Here is a 23,292-nt window from a genome sequence, read left to right as displayed (position 1 = left end):
AAGGTTGTGACTCAGCTGGGGGTAGAGAAATTAAACATCTGAGATAAGAACTGGTGAGGAGACCATCAAACATGGTGCACAAATGTAATTTAATATGGGGGAGAATATCAGTCTTGGGGGTGGGGCAGAGTAATTTATGGTTAATTGTTTGAGGTCTCCTTCAGACAGAGTAGTTTTGAGCCATCTTTTGGGAAAAGGATCAGAGATAGTTCAAAAGAAATATAGTTTCCTCAAGGTGTGGAAATGATATGAGCAAGCTTGCAGCAGAAGCAGGTCCTAAAAGTAAGGAAAGTAACACATTTGGCACAAAAAGTTTATATTTTCATTTAAAAACATTAACTGAGACCTAAAATGTTCCAGTGGACCTTCCTCCCCACCAAAAAGTGAAATCAATTATAACCAGGAGAAAGGTTGATGGTAAATATCTCTGAAAACATGAAATAATACATGTGAAGCCAAACTCTGCAAAGGTAGGATTCTATATGCTCAGAAAGTGTCTTCATTGCTATAACCATCAACTAATAAAACTATGTTTGAGTCCTTTATGGGGTGGACAGTTGATAATATTTGGCCAAAAATAAATTGTGAGTTTTAGGAAAATGTTAGCCAGATGTCCATCAGAAAAAAGAGTGTTGTTTACGAATTTCTCAGTCTCTAAAACCTTACATATGGCATTTCCCCTCCTAATTTATATCGAGAAAACTCTAAATTACCCTAGAGGAGTCCCTGTGAGGAGAGACTGGAGAATAGATAAGATATAAGGTGGCTGTTCCAAGGTAAATCATTATTTCACATTTATTGACAGCACCTCCTTAATTATATCTTTGTTGACAGCTATTCACTTTGTGTACACAGAATTCTTTTGAAACAATGCATATTCTAATTTGCCTTGGAACCAGAGAAGTGTTTAACAAAGCATGCTTTTTGTTTTGTTTTGTTTTGTTTTTGTGGCCCTTCCTTCCCTTCCCTTCCCTTTCCTTCCTTCCTCCCTCCCTCCCTCCCTCCCTCCCTCCCTCCTTCCTTGCTTCCTTCCTTCCTCAGGCTGTCACTCCATCATTGCCCAGTCTGTGACATGATCTTGGCTCACTGCAACCTCTGCCTCCTGGGTTCAAGTGATTCTCATGCCTCTGTCTCCCATGTAGCTGGGATTACAGGAGTGTGCCACTATACCTAGCTAATTTTTGTTTGTTTGTTTTTTAGTAGATACAGGGTTTCACCATGTTGGCCAGGCTGGTCTCAAACTTCTGGCTTCAAGTGACCCACCCACCTTGGCCTCCCTCAGTACTGAGATTATACGCATGAGCCACTGTGCCTGGCCTGTTGTTGTGTTTTTGATAGTCGTAAACAGTCTGGGGACTGTGAGACCTAGGGTTGTGTCATTAACATTTGTTGGCAAAACTTCCTCGGTTAATCTTTTCCATATCTTCTCCCATTCCTTACTCTCAGACTGTCAAATTTATAAAATCACAGCAACTATAAAGGAACAGAAAACAAGAGCAAAAATAGATGGAGCATTGGGTTATCTAGTACACCTAGCAGAAGATAAGCCCAGCACTGGCCAGGTGGGTGCAGCACGTCAGCGTCCCAGATGGACATGTTGGGTGGCGCTGAAATGACATAGGAAGGGGAACAAGAGCAACTTCCAAGTTTGGGCACCTGGACTTTACTTACTTGATTCTTCTTTTGAAAAATTAAATTGCTAGATCCAGGGCTTACTTGTGTTCAACTCAAATATAAAAAATCACTCACCTACTCGACTATAAATTATTTCAGACCATTTACAATTTCATATAATCCTGACCTCTTCTATTCTCTCAATTAGCGTAGATAATGATAATTAAACTAAACTATGTAATTAACCTCATATCTACCTAGATTTCTCTTTTTTTGCAAAACTTCAAAGAAAAACATGTGTCAAACTTTTAATATTTTCACGTTCCTTGAAAATTCTACTTACTCTCATAAATAAAGAATACTTGTCAGAAGCTATGCTTTTCAATATTTTAAAAAACAATTTTTTTCTGAGCTCCTTCCATAAATTGTTTATTGTTTAACATGGCTGTGACTTTTCAATGCAGTTATTTATTTTTCAGGCCTTCAATTTGGTTTAAATATTTCTTTTGCCCAGAATCAAATGCATAAAAAGTTTCCTTTCATCTCAAAGTTGCAAGTTATTTTTGTTATCTTCTATAGGAAATTAATAATGGTGGGGTCAAGGTGGGAAGGAAGTTAGCAGATCCCTCTAACTTAACAACTGCATATTGTAATAGAAATAACTCATAACAATGATGCATTTCCTCTCTTCCCTTTTGATAAACAAGGGTATGACATAGTGGTCATTCTTTTTCTTTTCTATTTTGCACTTACTCCTGTCCTAGTTATTCAAAAACCTAGCCAATGACTTCTAAAGGCGGTACCACCTGAGGTCAGCTACACTTCTCAGAATGAGACATAAGGATAGAGATGGATGCCATAATGACTTCTGACACACATTGGATCAATGAAGCTGGAAAGCCCAGGGCTAAGGTACTGGCAGCAGGGCTGCCTGGTATATTCTTCAATGCTCATAGGATCTGTCTGGTCTTAAGTCTGGTGAATCCAGAAAGGGTGGCACCCCGGTTTCCTTCCCATGTCAATCCTAGCCTGTTTGTCCAAATCTCCAAACAACTTATCAGATCTTATGTTCTGGGTGGCTCGTGTAGGATGGAAGGGCTGCTCTCCTAGGTTTGTACTCCATCCTTCATGCTTTTTAGAGATGTTTCCCATGATTAATTAAGACATCTGGGTTCTTGATTCAGAATATTTCCCATCACGAAGTATACTAAGAGCATTCTTTTATACAGGTTCCCCCCTAAGAAATAGGGTAAAAACTTAGGGGAAAAACATCAGTGTGCTAATCTCCATTCCACTTCACAAATTCTTATAAATGTTCTTCAAGCCACAATTTGACACAAAGGAATGGTACCCTGATGAGCAAATGTAATGGTAAGAGGTTCATTGAGGCAGTTATTTTGGACATGTGCCTGGATGGGTCAGGAACATTCAGCATAGAACTGTTTCATTAACAGTAGATGACCCTGATCAATGACAGATGAAGAAATGGGCTTTTCCTCAGCTCTGCAAGCCTCAGGGCCCAGCAAAGCCTCCTGCCTCTTGGCAAAAAAACCATCCCACCAAGAGCCGCATAAGATGCTGTTTTAAGTCCTATGATTGGTGCTTGGGCTCCCTTCTACAACTGCCTTGATTCTTTGCAAGAATAGTGAACATAGACCAGGGCAGCAATAACTTTAGAAAGCAAATGCTGAACAGTATTTTAAGTCTTCTGCTGAATAACATCTGAAATATTGGCAGTACTGCCTGAGAGGAAGTCACCAGATTTAATTTGCAAAGTTAACGATAACCTCATCTACATCAGAGTTACAAACAGGCTAAAACCAGTGCCCACTGGCAGAATGGTTTAGAGGTTCTCAGTGTCTTTCTGGCATTGAAATAATAAAGGCGGAGAAAGTACTTTTCAAAGTCAGTTTGGTTTTATGAAGTGTTCACCAGAATAATCAGAAGATGAAAAATAACCAAAGGAGATAATCACCATCAGAAGAGAGCGCGATCTCTAACAATAAAATTATCTTTAAAGTACCCTTGATAATTAGAATTTTCTGAACTTGTAGAAATGGAAGTCATGATTTTGTTTTGCACTAGTCCCTTGCAGTCTGGAGGTCTAGGTTCTAATTCTGTAATTTATAGAACAGGATCTGAAAGGCCATTACCAATCTTTCTTCTATAGACATTTTTTCAAAGCCTTAAAAATGCTATTTTGCTCATTTACTTAAAGTCAACTCATGGTAATTTGCAGTATTTGAAGGAAGTGACATCATGGATAAGAGAAAGCAGCAAATAATTTTTAAAATGACATATTTTATTCTTCAGAAGATATTTTAGTTATCTGCATTTTAAATACCCATATGTCTCAGACTCTAGAAACTGGCAACCTTTCAAATTAAATAGTGCATCCCTGCTGAAACGATGAGGTGGCATGCTGTAGTATTATAGTTACAAAACAGACTTCATAATTTTGCCCAGACTCGGGTTCAAGCAGTGAGGCTAGAGTAACTAGTTGTGATATCTTGGGCAACTTATTTATCTTCTCTGTGACTTCATTTCCTCTGTTACTAAATGGTGATGATATTTGTATCTCATGGTGTTATAAAGAATAGAAGGGATAATACTGATGTGCTTCTGACAGGGCTTGGTCCATAGTAAGTGATTCTTATTTTATATGGCACATGGTAGGATTCTCTTTCCAGTGTCTTCTCTCTAGTTTACCTCTACGACTGGGTATGCAGTTTAGAGAAAACAGTACATTTTGATTTTCTTAACAGAATTACACAGAGTAGTTTGCAAGGTCAACCAATGGCCTCTAAGAAAGAGTTCATACGCACCACAGGCTAGAAAGGACCTTGGAGAACCTCTGATACTTTCTCCGGTCTGATGTCTGTGCTCAGACTCCCAGAGGACAGTCATCCGCACATTTTCCTCTGACTGCTGGAAACTCATTGCTCTCCAGGAAAGCCCACTTCAATGTAGGACAATTCATCATTAGGAAGCTCATCAGCTTGCTGAGATAAAATATGCTTCCCTGGAATAAAATATGCTTCCCATTCATTGACCCTGGCCCAGGCCTTCATGGCAATGCAGAATAGATATATTTTCTATTTCATGTGAAGATATTTCAGATACTTGAAGAGAATGATTGTGCTCCCTCTAAGTCTTTCCTATGTCAGGACTGCTATTTTGAAGTCCATTTCTCATGTGGAAGGCCTGTGGCTACTTTCTACACACATAGCTCAGGTACAGTGTGATGAGTGGAACAGAACAGGACATCTCAGTGCACCCCGACAAAGCAAAGCAGGATGGACTCAACCCTGGAAAGACTGGATACAGTGGGTATCTAAAGGCCTGAGTTTGCATCCTGGCTCTGCCTTTCTCCAGCAGAGTGGTCTTGGGTGTGGCACTCAATCTCCATGTGGTTTGCTTTTCTAACTGGCACATGTTTGTGTTAAGTTTCATCTGGTCATATCTAGTGGATCTCATCAGCCTTTTTGAGTCCATTTCATCATCTAATATTTATCTATTTATTTGGTTTTCATTAAATTTGTATGACTGGCATACCATAATGTGCATGTCCTTGCCACTAATTAAAGCAAAATGTAATATATGGCAAGTCCAGCTAGAAGCCCAGAGCAGAACATCCGGAATCTGCACTAGGGTAACCAGGGCTTCACTGGTTTATTAAAGAAGTATTTGCTGTGCACTGATTACATACCAGGCAGGATATTGGGTTCAAGGGATATAAAGATGAACAAGAGAGTTCCCATCTCCGTCCTCAAGGAACTTGAGGTCTAGTGGATCATCTATTAATGGGCTTTTGAGGGTACTGTGGACAGTGCCCTTCCAACCATCGTTCCAGCTTTTGTTAGCACAAAGATATAATCATGGCAATCTCCTGATCACCCAGTCTGGGCCCCAAAGGAAACAAGTTTAGTAGGGAAAGACCTGATTTTAGTGAAGGAATGTTGACTTAATGATTTTTTTTCTCCTCAAGTTTTGTCTGATATATATATATATATATGTGTATGTGTGTGTGTGTGTGTGTGTGTGTGTGTGTATTTTTTTTTATAAATCATATATAATGTGGCTGATATAACTATGAGAACTATCTACATTATGAGCTGGAAAATAGATGCCCAATTCTTAAATTAAAAAATGTGTACTATAATAAGGAATGCATGAAAATTGAACTTTACTAAGGCAGTGGTTCTCAACTAGGGGTACTTTTGCTCTTGAAGAAACATTTGGGCAATGTCTAGAGACATTTTATGTTATCCCAAGTGGGAAGATATTACTGGCATCTAGTGAGTAGAAGACAGGGATGCTGTTAATATCCTGCAATGCATAGGACACTTCCTTGCCCAAAGAATTGGCCAGGCAAAACGTCAGTAGTGACAGCCAGGTCGAGAAACCCTGCTTGGGAAGACGAAGCAGTAGAAATGAGTGGTGAAGACTACAGATGTGGGAGCCAGAGTCCTGTGTTTGAAACCTGCTTGTGGTGACCACTTCATCCTGCCTCAGTTTCTGCATCTGCAAAGTGAAGATGGTAACAATACTGAATTCAAAGAAAGGATTGGTGATACAATGCAAATGAAGCACTCACAGTGTCTGGCAGAGAGTAAGACTAATTAAATGGGGGTTATTTATTTATTTATTTTGCTCTGTCCATTTTTCCTCTGAATACTACATGTATTTTGTTTTGTTTTGTTTTGTTTTGTTTTTGCTTTTTGAGATGGAGTCTCGCTCTGTCATCCAGGCTGGAGTGCAGTGGTGCAATCTTGGCTCACAGCAACCTCCACCTCCTGGATTCCAGCGATTCTCCTGCCTCAGCCTCCTGAGTGAATGCTACATGTTTTAATTGACATGAGTGAAATAAATAGATGTAGCCAAAGAAATGTATAGCAGTTGTATTTCATGAAGAAATCTGTTGTTTTCCTGTGTTTAAAGAAACAACCCTAAACAATTTGATCTTCAAATGTTAGCCAGCTCCATGAGTTGGATGATATCCTCTTGCTGAGCTGCCTGAAGTATTCCACTGAGATACTAACTGCCAAATTGATTAATATTTTAATTACTGCTCAAAGATTTTATTTTCAAATATGAGTATGCCTCATATTTTTAGACTGAAATGTTCCCAATATTATGGAGATGAGGGGTATAAGCTAAGCATAAAGGTAGACACAACTACAACACTTCGAAACTGTGATAATGATGCAGACATACTTTGGTTGCTACTACTTACTTTAAATGCAATTTGATATTAATGCTAGCACAAAAGTGTTATTTAATCTTTATTTATAAGATGAACATCCTTGGGAGATCTTGCCAGTTTCTGCAAAGTATAGGCATAGATTTAGACTCTTATTTAATATCCCCAAAAAAGCCTACAAGACACATGGTCTCAAGTGTGGTGCTTGCTTTCAATGATGTAATAATGGTTGGTGCCTCTGCACACTGATAGAAAGTCTTTGATGCAGGGAATCAAGGTATTTGAAAAAGAAATATTGGAAATTGTTTTTTCTTTCTTTCTTTCCTTCGTTCCCTCCCTCCCTCCCTCTTTTATTTCTTTTCCTTTTCTCTTTCTTTCTTTCTTTCTTTTTCTCTTTCTTTCTTTCTTTCTTTCTTTCTTTCTTTCTTTCTTTCTTTCCTTCTTTCTTTCTTTCTTTCTTTCTTTCTTTCTTTCTTTCTTCTTTTTCTTTCTTTCCTTCTTTCTTTTTTTTTCTTTCTTTCTTTTGAGACAGAGTCTTGCTCTGTCATCCAGGCTGGAGTGCAGTGGCGAAATCTCGGCTCACTGCAACTTCTACCTCTGGGTTCAAATAATTCTCCTGCGTCAGCCTCCTGAGTAGCTGGGATTGCAGGTGCATGCTACCACGTCTGGCTAATTTTTGTATTTTTAGTAGAGATGGGGTTTCACCATGTTAGTCAGGTTGGTCTTGAACTCCTGACCTCATGATCTGCCCACCTTGGCCTCCCAAAGTGCTGGGATTACAGGTGTAAGCCACCATGCCTGGCCTGCTTTGTTTCTTGCATTAGAAAATGAAGATGAGATGCACTGACCTGTGAGTGTTTGTGTCTCCCCCAAGTTCTACATTGAAATCCTAACCCACAATGGAACAGCATTAGGAGGGGGGCCTTGAGGCAGTCATTGTGTAGTGAGGGTAGATCCCTTGTGAATGAAATTATCACCCTTAAAAAAGGGATGATTTTTTTTTATTATAGGGAGCTCTCTTGCCCTCTTTCTCTCATGTGAGAATACAATGAGAAAATAGCAGTCTGCAACTCAGAAGAGGGCCCTCACCAGAAATGGACCATGCTGGCACCTTGTTCTTGGACTTCAGCCTCCAGGACTGTGAAAAATAAATTTCTGTTTTTTATTAGTCACTCAGTTTTTTGTATTTTGTCATAACAGCCTGGACAGAGTAAAACATAAGAGAACATTGACAATGGTGTGGGAGGTGGGCACTGAGATGGCTGTATCTTCCAGTTGGTTTCTCCCAGTCCTTCTCTGACCTTCAACAGTGGAAGGTAGGTGATACTGCCTACTCAACATGTCTCTTCAAGCCATGTGCATGGAAAAAGATATCCTTAGATGCAAAGATTAAATGTCCATTTCTATCTATTTTCTTACTCTTATTTAGTGCTCAACATCTTTCAAATTAAAAAGAAACATGTATTTGGTAGCCCTTTCAAAGACCGTTAAGATTACTTCTAAATGAAATTTCTTTAGCCAATTTTTAATTAAATTGCTAAAGGAAATTACATCTGTTGGCTTAAAAACAAATTATGGTAAGTTCATCAATCATATATAATATGTACAATTTAATCCCTTCTTAAGACTTGGTAAGGGGTTCAAAGATGCTGAGTTTACCAAATGAAAGAAAGTAATTGTGAATATGATAAAGATGTGTGTATGCTATTCCATCATGAAAATATTTTGTATTAATAGCTTTGACCAAAGATTTGTATAAATATAGCTATAATACTTTTACTCATGAGTACACTTAAAATTTCTACCCAATAATTTATATAAGCTGCTATTTACTAAGCTGTATTTTTAAATTATTGGGGAAAGTGGAAATCAAAATTTGGTTCTGTTCTGAGATACCAGCTAAAGAACTAAAACAGCAACCTCAAACTGTCCTGTCCCTCTTTCCGTGCTATTTTGCCCACAACCTTAACTCTAATCCCAATAAGCAACCCTCTCTGGGAACAAGTGGTAATTGGATCTTCATGCTAATTCTATCCTGGTTTTCTTTTGACCACTAGCTCCCAATTATGCCAACATATTACACTATGTACTGTTCTCTGGGAAAATGCTAAGACAACCTTGTTCATTCAACTAAGGTCAGACCTTAAAAAAAAAAAAAGCTGAAGATTTACCAGAAGACATTTTAGTTCCTAACAAACATCTGCTTTTCATTTTGGGTGGAAGGTTAAGATAGCTTACTCTAGTTATAAACCAGGTGCAGGAACAGATAAGTAGGAGTGTATTGGTCATAAGTAATCTCAACGTGAAGTGTTAAGGATTAAGATTTTGTTATCCTGCCAGATGATGAACACAGAGTTGTGGTTGCATGGTTTGGCTGACCACTGGCTACATGTCAAAAAAATTTCTGTGACCATCATGTGTATCCATTGCATGGAATTAAATGGTCACTTCATTAATTACCCTTTAATTAATTGATATAACCCAAGACATGCAGTTATTTAGCCATGACTGGCCTGATTAAGACTCAGTACTTCATACATGAACATAAAGATGGAATTAATAGACACTGGGGGCTCCAAAAGTGGGGAGGCTGGAAGGAAGTTAACTGTTGAAGAGTTATTATCTTTGGAGTACGATTGTCATTATTTGGGTAATGTGTACACAAGAAGTCTAATCTCTCCCTATACAACATATACATATTTATTATACATACATACATGTATGTATGTATGTATAATAAACTTGCACATGCAGCCCTTGAATCTAAAATAAAAAAAAACCCAGTACTTAAAGAGTAGAATCTGTTTATGTTGCTACTTGCAAATAATGATTCAGTGACGGTGCCACTTTTGTTATAAAGATATATTGTACATTTTAACAACTTATATATGCATAAACATATGAAAGTTAGGTAAAAAACCTTTACTTAAAAAAAAACCTTTAACTTAAAGATTTCCTACTTTCTCACCTCCTCATGTTCACACCAGAATATTGCCAATAATATTACTGATAGTCACAGGCAAATCTTGTAAATTAAAAAAAGAATAATTCAAAGTAACAAGGACCATTCAAATATTTGACTTTAAAAACTACAGATTCATTTAGCTTGAAAATTCAATTGATGCAATTCTATATTTCTTATGAAAAATCAGATCGACACATATTTTTAAAGAATCTATTATGAACAAGATTCTAGTTAGGAGCTATGGAACTATAAAAAAGTCCTTCTTCCATGCAAGATACCTCTTTACTCTTTGGAGGTAATGGCATTAGTGAGAATACATTCTAAACTTGTGATCAGATTGTTAAACATTCTTATAAATAGCAAGAATACCCCATTTTAGGCAATGCTGTGCATGTTTGTGACATTTGCACTTTTGTGTGGTACTTTACATGCTAGCCCTTACTGCTTAGGAAGGAGAGATGAGCGGTACTGTGAAAACTTTATGTATGTTCTAAGGATGTAACACTTTATAGCAGCTTCCTTTACTCTTTTATAGTGGTTATTCAGTGATATATTTGTAGACCAGATGTCCTCTCTTTTGTGATCTCTTTAAGCTAAAAACAAAACAAAAATTACATATATCTTGAGGTAAATTGGATCATTTCTATTTTGCACTGCACTTGAGTAATGTTTTGAGTTGAATGTTCTCAGGATTCTAAAATTAAGTTAATCCATATGTAATTAGGAACATTCTTAACTAGACAGTCCTGGTTAGCAAGAGATTGGCAGATTATTCTGAAACACCAGTTAGCAAACCGTGGATAGCAATTAAGTAAAAAAAGAATAAAATTCTCTTTAAAATAGGTTGTTGCAAATAACTTAATGTGGTAATATGATTTTCTATTTTTAATTGCTGTAGACAGTGCATTTTTTTAAAGCAAAAATGAGAGCTAGTTTCATAATTTTATACTACTTATGCTGTTTAACACTTCAAGTATTCTACGTTTGCAATCCCTTTTGATTTGTGATGGATAAAATAAACTAAAGGTTAGTAAAGATAGTGTTGCACATCTTAAACAGACAAGAATATCTTGGAGAAACTAAGTATATCTCTTTATGAGACTGTATGACCTTATGCTATACAGTTATGTTGTATTTATGTTAATGTATAATGCTTTTATGATAACAATGCTTTTATTCCCAGAATAATTATGCTTAGCATTGACACTTAAAGATGCTCTTTTTACATTCAAATAATGACAACTTTGCTCTATATTCCATGTCAATATCAGGATTCAGGGAGGGCTGAACCTAATAGACACCTGGTTCTTCATTTACTCTTCCCCAGACACCATGTGCTTAATGCTGTGTAGAGTCCCTTGCTTCTGTCTTCACTTGCAGGAGTCATTTCAGAAGGAAGTGATGACAGTGCCATCTTTTAGTAAATAACAATAAGTCACAGTCTACTGAATACAAAACTGTTGATTCTCAGTTGCTTAAAACCACCTTTATCACATAAACTATGTTTTCTCGGTCTCTGAATTAGTATCAAAAAACAGAGGAGATGTATTCTTCAATTAAATGTGAAAGATGAATCACTGTAGTGATTTGGTTCACAATAGACAATAATTAAATGTCAAAAATTGAATATTTACTTCTTAAGCCTCATATGTCCAAGAAAAAAGTATTGGAGAAGCATAAAAATCTGGTGCTACTTGCATATATGTTGATTGAGTTGACATGGAGGTTTACATATAAATAAAATATATGATTTAATACTAGAATTACATGATGCATCTTTTAAATTATAGTTGTACATGCTGTTCTTAGCAGACAAGAAATTTCCCCCATATCAGAAGTACAATGTGGAGGGAAAAAAATGGCAACCCTGAGTCTCAGCTCTCTGGTGTTCTGGGCGTATGCCTTTTGGGGTAAGGAGAAATAATGAGGATTTCCCAAAGTAACATCACAGTGAAACAAATGAATATAAAAGTGATAAATGTTACTTTTCTATTTCTCTCTTGCTCTTATTTTCGCCACTCTGCACTACTGAGTGCAGCACCACCAGATCAGAATGAACAATTAACTGTCTAATTATTCTAGTCACAGCAGCCCACAATGAAATCTTTATTCCGTGTTTACAGCAATCTTTGGCAGAGGCTGTCTTGCTGTTTCTAAACTAAGAAGAACTGCCCTTTGGCTCCTCTCGGCATCAGCTGCCTTGGTTTCAGCCCTGGATGCCAATAATCAGACTTCTTTTTCTTCCAAAGTGGACATTTTTTTTAGGGTGAAAAGACCTATTCTCATCACCCCCCCATATATTCTGGCTGATTTATGTTCTCGCCACTGCAGCTCTTCCTTCCGTATCTCTTTACGTTTTTCCTTTCTCCATAGAACACCATCAGCAAAACCCCATTTTTGTTCCAAAATTGTAAAAAATGCTTAGCCAAACAGTGCTCACTACTATGAGGGAAAGAAAAATACAACTACTGGTTTATGGGTAGCGGGAAGTCAAGGAAATCCCTCCCGCTTTTCAAAACTGCTAATTTTCTAGCTCAAAAGGCATTCAGTAACTTCTCCACCAGGGGAAAACATACCCACTTTTCAGTGGCTCTCTTGATGATTTCCAACTATTTACTTAAATCCACCAACAGCTGCAGGTCTTTGAGAAGCTTCAGAACTTGGGGGATATTTACAAATGTGTAAGGGTCTGAGAGGGTAGAAGGTGCATCTGAGTCTCTTGGAGATGGCAAGAGAAGACTACTGCACTATGACAGACAGGAAGAGAGAAGTTAATACGAATCCGAAGTCTAGAAGGAGGCAGTGCTTTTACCCAATGGAGGAGGGAAAAATACCTTGGTTAAACCTCCGGGCTATCTCATGGAGTCCCGTTGCTGAATCTGAGAGCAGAGGACAAGCAGTGCTAGATCTGTTATCCTAAGCTGCTCAACTGCTTTCTCCAGACAAACATTTCTCTGCTCTGCCAGGATGGTGGCATCTTCTTTCCCATTCCAGTCTCCAAACCCTGTGTAACAGTTCCACTAACAACTCTCAACATCTCCTCAGCCCTCAGCACTACTCAAATCGCCTTTCCAGTGAGAACTGGGTCATAAAATTTTACAGGGCAGAAAGGTAGAAGGGGGCGTTTCAGTAGTATAAACACTGATTAAATTTCCCAGCAACCCTCCCCAAACGAAAGATAATTTTTCTACAAGTATGCACAAGAATGTCAAGAATGCTAAGTCATTTTTATGTTTGTACTTTCCTTTTCCATTTTAATTTTACACTGCCACATGGCACACATGCTAAAAATGTATCTCCTTAACCTGCAGTGTAGCAAACTTTTCACAAAACATTAAAATGGCATATTTTATAGACTGTCCTTTCCCAGGATGCTCAAAGCATTTTTTTTGATACAAAATTAGATCATCTCATGACAACTGTCCTGTTAAAAAGGCACAGTTACTTGAGTTATCTGCAGAGAGCAAAAATCAGAAGCATTGAAAAGAAAGGTCATGCCAAAGTCAATGGCCAAAGCCTCAGTATACGCTGAGAGCTTGGTTCACAGCCTAAGCAGACTCTAAGAGCTTGGTTCCAATTTATAATACTTCCCTCCTGCTCTTCATTTGTCTCTCTTTTCTCTGGCAGGAAGGGATGTGGCCAGCGTGGAGGCTTGACCTCATCTCCTGCTCTGAGCTTAACTCTGCCATGCTGTTCTCCCACACCCTCACCCAGCTTTCTGCTTCATCAGCTGCCCAAGCCTGCACCCTGGACAACATCTGAACAGGTTCAAGCCAAGAGGTGGCAACCACAGGTATCCTTGTGGATTCCTCCAGTGGCAGGACCTGAATCCTGTCAGCATGTCAAACGGGACTGCAAGGGTCACACTGAAGGGAAAAGACTTTCCCAGGTTGTATAAACAAATGAAAGGGAAACGCTGGGTCAATTAAGGGGCTCAAGATGACTTTGCCTTCAGGGTTCCCCAGCCAGAGGTGGCTGAGGAAGGTGAGCAGATAGGAACATAATACTCATCTGTAAGCATGGGTGCAAACACGTCCTAGTTTCAACTTTTTGTGGTTCTTAAGTAGATCCAGTTATTTAGCTGAGTCCCTGACAGCACCACAGCTCTGAGGAGGTAATTTCCTTTGGTTGAAAGACACATATCAGAGACTAGATCAGGTCCGCGGACATTTCATTTGAAGGGAGGGGGCTGCAGGTTCAGTTTCCAGGCTATTTATAACAATCAGAAAAAAAAAAAATTTTTCCTCGTGCTCCTGCCAATAATGAGCATTTATAATAATAGCAACACCATAGTAAACTCTGGATCTACCAGGCGACCACCTCCCTGGCTCTCTGGTGCTAGCCCCTCTCACCTCCTGCCTGGCCTCATCAGAAACAAAACAAAGCAAAACAGGGCTCTGGTGCTGCCTCCGGGCTGCCCTCCAGATTTCAACCTCCACCACCGCCCGCCCCAGAGGCGGATAGCTAGGCGAAGGCTGCTGCAGTCTCTTCTTTGGCTAAGGGCGCGTTGAGACTCCGCGGTAACGTTTTCTTTGAAAATCTGAAACTTTCACCCGATTTGACCCCCTTGCCCCTGGCTCTCCCCCCGCGACAACTACAACAAGCAAAGACCAAGCAAGGCGCGCGCAATTCAGAGCTTTCCTTGGGAGTGTCAGGGCCTGAGGACAGGAAATCCGGGGAGTTGGCGAAGTCCGGCAGGTGGCGGGGATGCCAGTCCCCACCACATTCTCCTCCCACTGCCTAGCTCAAGCAGGGGCGCGGCGCAAGGCGCGGACTAGGGATCGGCCGGTAGGTGCCTGTGCTGCCCCGGATCCTCGCTCTCTGGCCCCCTTCCTGGCACACAGCTCTCTCTGCGAGGGACGCGGCCACCCTGTCCCCTCCGCAGAAGGAGGGAGGCGCCGCTGCCTGCGGGGCCAGAGAGGGTGAAGCCAGTGCCAAGCGCCCCCGCAAGCCGCGCTCCAGATCCCCCGTCACCATCCCTCAGTGCGCGCAGTCCCCGCTCCCAGCGCGCCACGTTCTCCACCTGCCCGGAGCGCCCCAACGTCCCTGCTTCCAGAGAGCAGTTCCCTGAGTCCCGGCAGCCCCCCTCCGTCCTCTTCTCCCACAAAGTCCGAGGAAGTCGAACTCAGAGCGGCCGGTCGGCTCGCCGAGGCGGCGGACAGTTGCTGCGAGAGCGCGGCGCGGAGCGAGACTGCGCGCAGCGCCCGGGGTCTCGCCCCAGAGGGCTGGCTCTGCACGCCCGGAGGCCGAAGTCCCGAACCCCACAAGCCGGGCCCGACCTGAGCCCTCTGCGTTACCTGGCACGGCCGGCGACTCTCCGGAGACCTTCGGTCCTGCCTGCTTCTGGGCGGGCGTCCAGCTCACATCGCTGCTTTCCCCGCCGGGCGGCTGGTGTCCCTCTGGGTTCGTTCGGCCCCTGCTCGCGGCGCTGTCCCCGCCCCCCACCCCCCTGCCCCTCTGTCAGAAATGTCACAGCTTTTCTGCCTTCGGATGTTTCGCAAAGTCTCTGTGCGGTCACCAGGAGTTGGGGGGCACTGGCAGGTGCCCCAACCCCGCCGCCGCCCTGCCCTGCCCTCCCGCGGCGCCCTGCGTTCAGCCTGTCCGGTGAGAGGCACCCCCTGGTCGCTGTCACTGTCCCCCGAGCGCGGCACGCGGTCCGCTTCCCCTCCCTCGAGCCTTCTCTAGGCGGAGTGGCTGCCGCCTGCCTGAGCCGCGGGTCCTCATTCCCCTGCTCATGAATATTCTGACAGAGGCTAATGCCGTTGAAGTAAATTGAATTAGCCAATTGGTGCCAGGAATGTGCGCTCCTTCCTTCTGAGGAGCTGTCTGGAACCCCACCAGATGAAAGCAATTAACGTCCGGTTGGCACCCTGTGGTTTAGACCAGTGAGCGGCAAAATGGGTTAATTCTTTAAATGCAGTTTAGATACCGCATTTAAATGTTTAAACTTCTCTATTGGCTGAGAGCAGAAGGAAATGTTAAGAGGAAGAGAGAATAAAGGAGATGTATGGACATGGGGAGGGGGACGGGGGTATTTACGCCTAAACTTTCCCCTGAAGTTGAGGTACTTATTTTGCACAGATTCTGGAAGAGGCAGCTGATGAGAACAGGAAAATGAAAATAAGATCGGAAAGGAAATGAGTAGCAACCTCGGTTTAACCTTGACCTTGAGGATGCAAAAGACTAGTTATTTTCAAGAGGAGAAGTAGGGGAAGATGGCATATGTGAGGGAAACCTCACTTATTGACTTCTCAGAATTTCTTCAAATGCTCAGATTTCCTTTTTTTTCCTCATAGTAAAATCTTAGAGTTTTATGCCTTTAAGTAGAGATGGTGTAGAGGTATATTAAGGGTCAGAAATTTCTGAGATAAAAACTGAGACCACCCTTCTCCCTGAGATGAAGAAGGTCCCCCAATTCACACAATTTCTGTGACAGGCCCATTTCAGAAAGGCAATTCCAGTTCTGTAGTTCAAACTCTTACTTCTAAGGTTAGATAAAAGAGGTCAGAAGGAGAGATCAACTCTGTCCTATCCTGATTCCCACCCTAGAATGCCAAGTTATTGATGACAACTTGAGATTTGCAGTGGCTGGAGGGGGACTCTTTGCCCAATGCCGTTTCTAGATTTCTCTTTAATATCTTCAAGTGGGTTTCCTCCCCTACCACTGATTGTAAAACCTAAAGTTACTTTGATTGAATTGATAAATTACTAAATAATCTATTTGTACAACTGCTCTGTGGCCACATGATCAATGTGTACGAAGAACTGATAAAATGATGTATATAAATAACCAATATGATTCCCAAGTGTGTGACAATAGAAATAGCATCTCAGTTAAGACAGTCATGCTATATTTTAATAGGCTTCAGCAGGCCTAGAATTAGAACTCATAGTTATAACAGTAATTACTAATAGCAGAGCAGCTAATGTTTATGGAGAACTTACGTGACAGACATGTGTTACACGTGTTATTTTGTTTCATCTTTCCAAGAACTCTATTCAGTCTAGACTATTATTTCTCTATTTAATAGATGATGCAGCTGAGGCTCAAAAAGGTGAGTGAAGCTGACCCTTGAGCAACATGGGGGTCAGGAGCACTACCCTCATGTAGTCAAAAATCCACATGTAATTTTTGACTCCCCACAACTTTACTAATAGCCTACTGTTGTCTGGAAACTTTATGGATAACATAAGCAACTGACTAACACATATTTTATATGCTATACATTTCATATGCTGTATTCTTATAATAATCTGGAGAAAATAAAATATTAAAGAAATCATAAGGAAAAGGAAATATATTTACTATTCATTAAGTGGAAGTGGAGCATCATAAAGGTCTTCATCATCCTTCTTCATCATCCTACTCACCTTCATGCTGAGTAGGTGGAGGAGAAGGAGAAAGAGGAAGGATTGGTCTCATCCTGTCAGAGATGACAGATGGGAGAAAATCCATGTGTAAGTGGCCTCATACAGTTCACACTTTTGTTGTTCAAGGATCAGCTGTAGTGTGTCCAGGTCATATAGCTCATAAGTGGAGAGATCAACCTTGACCCAAAGGAGCTTGATTAGCAGGCCAGGGCCTTCAGGTATCCAGCAGCTTCCACTGCCTTTTTTATTTAAAGAGAAGATCAGTTTCTTGGTGTTTTGTTGAAGTTACTTGTTTCTGGTGATCAATTCCTTACCCTAAATTTAGAGAAAAGCATGAGCCTTTTTGTGTTGGTGAATTTTATGGGTCAACTTGACTGAGCCATAAGGTATTCAGATATTCGGTAGAACATCATCCTGGAAGTTTTTCTGAGAATGTTTTTTTGGATAAGACTAGCATTTATTCTGTTCTGTTGGTTGCTGGTCCATGCTAATGATTGTTTCTTTTGCTCTGCAGAAGCTCTTAAGTTTAATTAGATCCTATTTGTTATTTTGGCTTTTGTTGCCATTGCTTTTGGTGTTTTAGTCGTGAAGTCCTTGCCTATGTCTGTGTCCTGAATGGTTTTGCCTAGATTTTCTTCTAGGGTTTTTATGGTGTTAGGTTTTATGTTTAAATCCTTAATCCATCTGGAGTTAATTTTTGTATAAGGTGTAAAGAAGGGGTCCAGTTTTAGCTTTCTGCATATGGCTAGCTAGTTTTCTCAACACATCTGACAAAGGGTTAATATCCAGAATCTACAAAGAACTAAAACAAATTTACAAGAAAAAAACAAACAACCCATCAAAAAGTGGGTGAAGAATACGAACAGACACTTTTCAAAAGAAGACATTTATGTGGCCAACAAACATGAAAAAATGCTCATTATCACTGGTCATTAGAGAAATGCAAATCAAAACCACATTGAGATACCATCTCACGCCAGTTAGAATGGCGATCATTAAAAAATCTGGAGACAACAGAGGCTAGAGAGAATGTGAAGAAATAGGAACACTTTTACACTGTTGGTGGGAATATAAATTAGTTCAACCATTGTGGTAGACAGTGTGGCGATTTCTCAAGGATCTAGAAATAGAAATACCATTTGACCCAGCAATTGCATTACTGGGTATGTACCCAAGGAATTATAAATTGTGCTATTATAAAGACACATGCATATGTATGTTCATTGTGGCACTGTTTACAATAGCAAATACCTGGAACCAACCCAAATGCCCATCAATGATAGACTGGATAAAGAAAATGTTACATGTATATACTATGGAATACTATGCAGCCATAAAAAGTGATGAGTTAATATCCTTTGTAGGGACATGGATGAATCTGGAAACCATCATTCTCAGAAAACTGATGCAAGAACAGAAAAACAAACGTTGCATGTTCTCACTCATAGGCAGGTGTTGAACAAAGGAGAACATCACAGATTAGGGTCTGTTGGTGGTTGGGGGACTAGGGGAGGGATAGTGGGGGATGGGGAATTTGGGGAGGGATAACATTGGGAGAAATAACTAATGTAGGGGATGGGGGGATGGAGGCAGCAAACTACCATGGCCAGAGTATACCTGTGTAACAATCCTGTAAGATCTGCACTTGTATCTCAGAAATTAAAGTATTATATATATATATATGAAAAAAAAGACTAGCATTTAAATTGGCATACTGATTGAGGCAGATTGCCTTGTGTAATGTGAGTGGGCCTCATCCAATCAGTTGAAGGTCTAACTAGAACAAAAGGTTGATCTTCCCTCAAGTAAATGCTGGCTATTCTTATGTTTTTATTGGTTCTTCTTCTTATGAGAAGGCTTTGGGGTAAGAAATGTCTTCTTTTACCCTCTACAAAATGTGTGTTTGAAAACTTTTTTTTTAACCAAAAGAAAAAAGAAAACAGCACATTATAAAGTGTTGCTTCTTTGCACAGAGTATGTATTTAGTTTTCAGGGCTGGATATTTGCATGTTGTTATAGGTCCTTATGGAAAGCCTTTGGGATGAGAAAGGTCATCTTCTACCTTCTACAATGATAAAATTTTCTGGCCTGATGGAAAGAATTTTCTGGCCTAACGACCTTCAAACTCAGACATCATCTTTGCAGATTATGGATTTGTTAGCCTCCCTAATTGCATGAGGCAATTCCTTATTATACTGCATCTACCTACCTACCTACCTTTAGTTGATTCTGTTTTCAACTAATACAAATGAATACATTCAGTAAATACTACTATTTGTGAATTTCCTGTAGATATCGAATGTCTCCATTTCCTAATACACTGACACACAGTGTGCAATGTTTTTACTTAAGTTTTTCCAAACCTATTATTATTAAGGTAAAAACAAATTATATTTCATTTGTTTTTTATGTAAAAAAACATTTCCTGTTTTTTAAACATGGGTGAGACTATCGGATTTAAATAAAATTTTATGTTTCAAGTACTAACAATGGACTATGATATATTAGATTAAAGCAAAATTTATAGATATTATATAAAGGGAGAAATTTGAGTATTATAATTTTAGGGATAAGAATGATCAGGTTAAATCTTTGAATTCAATTGCTGAGTACCCATTAAATGCAAGGCACATATCTATTCAAATGTTTTCTATTCAAATACACAGTTAAATTACTTTTAAACATTGAGGATCTGCCATGTTTTCTTCTCTGAAACTTTGGGTAGTTTAAAACCTTTTATTTTAAAAAAAGCATATGACTGTTTCATTCTCATATTAAATACTGATGATTTTCCCAATCATGATTCCTCCCTTTCAATGCTCTGTTCTTCCTTTTATAGAGAGAATCCACTTAGGATTTAGAAGGAACATTTCACAAAAATGTCTTTAGATGCAGGAATATGTATTTACATGAATATTTTAACACGATTTTAGATCCCATAAAATGTTATCAGGATGAGTGCTTTCTATATTTCCTCAAGAGTCTCAGTGGGCAGAGTCAGTGGAAGACCACCAGCGTCTGAGCGGGGACACTGGCTCTTTGTTGGGGGTGTGGGGCCCTCTTGGATAAGCCATTCTCCTTTGGAGTGAACCAAGCTAGTGAGTGTGCAAAGTGGAAAAAAGTACCCTCTTTACTGAGTGCTTTGCTGCTTGCAAATTGCTCTCCCATATGCTATCTCTTTCCATCCTCCCAGCAACCCTAAGAATTCAGCATTATTATCCATATTTAATTGATGAGGAATCTCAAGTTCACAGAGATTCAGTCACACTCAGCTTCTCCTAGCAAGGGATAGATCAGGGACTTTAATCCAGAGACAAAGTCACCTTCTCAGTGAAGCTGCCTTTGACATCTCCCTCTGCCCTCCTTCCCTCAGCCCCGCCATGCGCACACACACACTTCGTTTTCCAGTGGAAATACAATTCCCTCCTTTGTGCTCCCTTAGGACATCTAAGATGTATAAAGAAATAATCAGAACACATGTGTTGTTTCTACCAGTAATCAAAAGCAACCGGAAGTCAGAAACTTTGTCTTAATCATTTTTTTTGTCCCCAAATTTAACTGAATGGAAAGCACTCAGCACCAATACCAGTCCTAGCACACTTTTGAAAATGTGTTCCATTGACTTTATTGGGCTATCAGGATTAAACGAAATGTTGGTAGGTGTTTGGAAATTTAAAAACACCATATAAATATATTATTATTATTCAAAAGTAGATTCAGAAACAAATATAATAATTTTAGCCTTGACCTCTGGCTGATAAATTCTATGGGTGAGAGAAGCAGTTTGATAACTTTTATGTCAGTTACTGTTTTTATGACATGGATGGCTAACACTTGCTCAAATTATAATCATCTGGTTAATAGTAGCACTAAACTGGCCCATTAAGCAAGAAGGTATTCGTCTGGGAAAGGTGACTCAATGAATGTGTGTGTGTGTATGTGTGCGTGTATGTGCGTGTATGTGCGTGCAGTCTTTCTGCACTTTAAGAGTACTTTTGTGAATTAGCAGCTTCAGCCACTAGTACAGCTGTATTTCTTTAAAGAAGGGCTCTGCTTTTCTCATATAAGGTGATTTTTATTAAGAGCTCCCAAGGTTACAGAGTTAATGACAGAGCTGAGACTCCTGACCCCTTGTTCAAGGCTATTTTCTCTACCCCACACTGACCCTGATTGGCAGCCACTACCTATATAGTGTTGTTTATGGTTTTAAGATTGAGATGAGAGATAAGCAGTTCAATACCTTATTATAATTAGTCTCCTGAGTCAGCTAATACCCTTCTAATGCAATTTGGCAATCTAGATTATTCAGTATTATCCATTCAAGATATTTTTGGATGTGTAATGATAATTATTAAGCAGAACTGATGACAATGACACACCAAAAACACTTTTCTGCCTTCATAGCCTGTCTTTTCCATACATACTCATTAATGAAGAGTTGATTAAAAAAATACACACACACAACATTCACAAAGTTAGGAATTCCTACTAATCTACAGACAGGTTCTTTATTTTCTGTAGCCATTGTATATAATTCAGATGATGTTTCTGGACTGATTTTTATTAAGGACATTTGCAGTTTTGTGTTATCTTACTTTTGTTCTTGTGTAAGATATACACTTATTTTGTCCTTTAAATTTGTGGGTTAATCATTGATTGTCAGTCATTTTCAGAAGAAGAAATTGGTTCCCTCACTGTAGATGTCCATCAATTCCTCTGTCTCACCATGTTTGTGAATAAAATAGACAAAAAAAAAAAATGTATCTCAACACCATCACATCCAAGGAGAGCTAGCTGTAGAAACAGTGCTTTTGACGACATTCTTGAAGTTAACACTAGTGATCCATTCAGTCAAATCTGACAAACTTGAACACAATGTCCTTGCTATGGGCAAGGTGCTGTGCAAGTGATTGTGAATGTTTCAAGGAGGAATAAAACCAATGACTGCACTCAAGGAGTTTACAATCTGGGAGAGGGGCCTTGATATTCAGCACAGGAAAAGATCTAAGGCAGATATGGAGAGTTCCTATTAAAGTCTCTAAGATGAAGTGCCCTGGGAGCCCTGTGAGTGGAGAAAGATTCTTTTCAGTAGGGGAGGGACAGAAGAATGCTCCATGGAAGGAGCGATTGTTGGTCTGGTTTCTGAAGAATGGATGTCATTTGGATAAGGGGGAAAGGGTGGAATGATCGTCAGTGATAGAGACACAGCTGGGAAAGCACAGTAGGGATTTCAGGGACGGCTATGATTGTGTTGAGTCCTAGAATACATGACATTAAAAGGAGATAAGACTTGAAAGTCAGGTGGAGCCCAGATGGCCTTAAACACTGTAGAGAAATATATATGTTATTCTAAGGCAATAAAGACGGTGCTGCTTTTGAGCTGGGGAGTGACATGACTACAGCTGCGTTTATATTTGAGAGTGGGACGTTTCACAGGTGGGAGACTGAAGGGATGGAGTGCAGGTGGGAGACCTGTAATTGCTGAAGCAAGATGTGATAATGGCCTGAACCAGGGACTTGGCAGCAGGACCAGAAAGGGGAATGGAGATAGAAAAGAATCACAGTGTGTGTGTGAACACTACACTGACATAACCTTCCTACCTACCTGCCCTGGATGCCCCGCTCTCAACCCTCTGGCACACACTCACATGCACACACACATGGATCTGTGTACACACTTGCACATGCAGGCAGGCATGCAATACACACACACACAGCAAGCTCTTCAAGAGTATGGCGTGAGTTTTTCTCTTTGTGCCTCGGCAAGTACAGTGCCAGGTATTTTGTTGGCACTAGATAATTGCTGGCTGAATGGAATTAAAAGTGAGAGATGTGGGGCATCAAGAAAAATGAGAAATTGCAAAATATTGATCCTGGCTAGTGATGAATTTCGGTAGGCCAGCTACAAATATTCTCCTAGGTCCTTTATTAATTGGTGTTGGAAAAAAGAGCAGGCCTGGGGGTTGAAGATGACTTTTGATTATAGAAATGTCTGAGAAGATGAAAACATCTGGCAGAGCTGATGGTGAGCATAGCTGGAAAAGCACATGGCTAGAACATGGCTCCTCTCTGACATCTGAGAAAAAAACTCCTGTAAATTGGCAAACATTTTATCACCATTTCTCTTTAATCATTTAAA

General features: G+C 40.0%; 1 protein-coding gene across 1 annotated transcript in view; it reads right to left on the bottom strand.

Annotated features, from left to right (window-relative positions):
* CDH20 (cadherin 20) overlaps positions 1–15,478 on the bottom strand; it is a 219,326-nt gene extending 203,848 nt beyond the window's left edge. The window contains exon 1 of the mRNA XM_002757253.6: positions 15,080–15,478. The gene's annotated coding sequence lies outside the window, so the exon portion shown is untranslated. The remainder of the gene's footprint in view (positions 1–15,079) is intronic.
* Positions 15,479–23,292: the final 7,814 nt, after the last annotated feature.

This window comes from Callithrix jacchus, chromosome 13 (assembly GCF_049354715.1).
Source record: "Callithrix jacchus isolate 240 chromosome 13, calJac240_pri, whole genome shotgun sequence".
NCBI classification, from domain to species: Eukaryota; Metazoa; Chordata; class Mammalia; order Primates; family Cebidae; genus Callithrix; species Callithrix jacchus.
The sequence above is the reverse complement of the archived record's forward strand: the minus strand, read 5'-3'. Positions and strand labels throughout refer to the sequence as shown.